Here is a 2,500-nt window from a genome sequence, read left to right as displayed (position 1 = left end):
GGGACGGAGACAGAGACAGAAACCGAGATAGAGACAGAGACAGAGACAGAGGTAGACGCAGAGGCAAAGGCAGAGGCAGAGACTGCGACAGAGACAGTGACGGCGAGAGAGACAGAAACAGAGACAGAAACAGAGGCAGACATAGAGACAGAGACAGCGGCAGGGACAGAGGCAGAGACAGAGACAGAGACAGAGACTGCGACAGAGACAGAGACCGCGAGAGAGACAGAGATAGAGACAGCGACAGAGACAGAGACAGAGACAGCGAGAGAGACAGAGATAGAGACAGAGACAGAGACAGAGACAGAGACAGAGACAGAGACAGAGACAGAGACAGAGACAGAGACAGAGACAGAGACAGAGACAGAGACAGAGACAGAGACAGAGACAGAGGCAGAGACAGAGACGGCGAGAGAGACAGAGATAGAGACAGAGACAGAGACAGAGACAGAGATAGAGACAGAGACAGAGACAGACACAGATACAGAGACAGAGACAGAGACAGAAGCAGAGACAGAGACAGAGACAGAGACGGAGGCAGAGACAGAGACAGAGACAGAGACAGAGACAGAGACAGAGACAGAGACAGATACAGATACAGAGACAGAGACAGATACAGAGACAGAGACAGATACAGAGACAGATACAGAGACAGAGACAGATACAGAGACAGAGACAGAGACAGTTACAGAGACAGAGGCAGAGGCAGAGGCAGAGACTGCGACAGAGACAGTGACGGCGAGAGAGACAGAGATAGAGACAGAGACAGAGACAGAGACAGAGACAGAGACAGAGACAGAGACGGAGACAGAGACAGAGACAGAGACAGAGACAGAGACAGAGACAGCGACAGCGACAGAGACAGGGACAGAGAGAGAGACAGAGACAGAGACTGAGACAGAGACAGAGACAGAGATAGCGAGAGAGACAGAGATAGAGACAGAGACAGAGATTGATACAGAGACAGAGACAGACAGAGACAGAGACAGAGACAGAGACAGAGACAGAGACAGAGACAGAGACAGGGACAGAGACAGAGACAGAGACAGCGAGGGAGACAGAGATAGAGACAGAGACAGAGACAGAGACAGAGATAGAGACAGAGACAGAGACAGAGACAGAGACAGAAGCAGAGACAGAGACAGAGACAGAGACGGAGGCAGAGACAGAGACAGAGACAGAGACAGAGACAGATACAGATACAGAGACAGAGACAGATACAGAGACAGAGACAGATGCAGAGACAGACACAGAGACAGAGACAGATACAGAGACAGAGACAGAGACAGAGACAGAGACAGAGACAGAGACAGAGACAGAGACAGAGACAGAGACAGAGACAGAGGCAGAGGCAAAGGCAGAGGCAGAGACTGCGACAGAGACAGTGACGGCGAGAGAGACAGAGATAGAGACAGAGACAGCGACAGAGACAGAGACGGAGACAGAGACAGAGACAGAGACAGAGACAGCGACAGCGACAGAGACAGGGACAGAGAGAGAGACAGACACAGAGACTGAGACAGGGACAGAGACAGAGATAGCGAGAGAGACAGATATAGAGACAGAGACAGAGATTGAGACAGAGACAGAGACAGACAGAGACAGAGACAGAGACAGAGACAGAGACAGAGACCGAGACAGAGACAGAGATAGAGACGGAGACGGAGACAGAGACAGAGACAGAGACAGAGACAGAGACAGAGACGGAGACAGAGACAGAGACAGAGACAGAGACAGAGACAGAGACGGAGACAGAGACAGAGACAGAGACAGACACAGAGACAGAGACAGAGACAGAGACGGAGACGGAGACAGAGACAGAGACAGAGACGGAGACAGAGACGGAGACAGAGACAGAGACAGCGACAGAGACAGAGACAAAGACAGAGACAGAGACAGAGACAGAGACAGAGACAGAGACAGAGACAGAGACAGAGACAGAGACGGAGACAGGGACAGAGACAGAGACAGAGACAGAGACAGAGACAGAGAAAGAGACAGAGACAGAGACAGAGACAGAGACAGAGAAAGAGACAGCGACAGAGACAGAGACAGAGACAGAGACAGAGACAGAGACAGAGACAGAGACGGAGACGGAGACAGAGACAGAGACAGAGACAGAGACAGAGACAGAGACAGAGACAGCGACAGCGACAGAGACAGGGACAGAGAGAGAGACAGAGACAGAGACTGAGACAGAGACAGAGACAGAGATAGCGAGAGAGACAGAGATAGAGAGAGAGACAGAGATTGAGACAGAGACAGAGACAGACAGAGACAGAGACAGAGACAGAGACAGAGACAGAGACAGAGACAGAGACAGAGACAGAGACAGAGACAGAGACAGAGACAGAGACAGAGACAGAGACAGAGACAGAGACAGAGACAGAGACAGAGACAGAGACAGAGACAGAGACAGAGACAGAGACAGAGACAGAGACAGAGATAGAGACAGAGACAGAGACAGAGACGGAGACAGAGACAGAGACGGAGACAGAGA

This window comes from Megachile rotundata, chromosome 3, assembly GCF_050947335.1.
Source record: "Megachile rotundata isolate GNS110a chromosome 3, iyMegRotu1, whole genome shotgun sequence".
Lineage (NCBI taxonomy): Eukaryota > Metazoa > Arthropoda > Insecta > Hymenoptera > Megachilidae > Megachile > Megachile rotundata.
Note: the sequence above shows the minus strand (reverse complement) of the source record.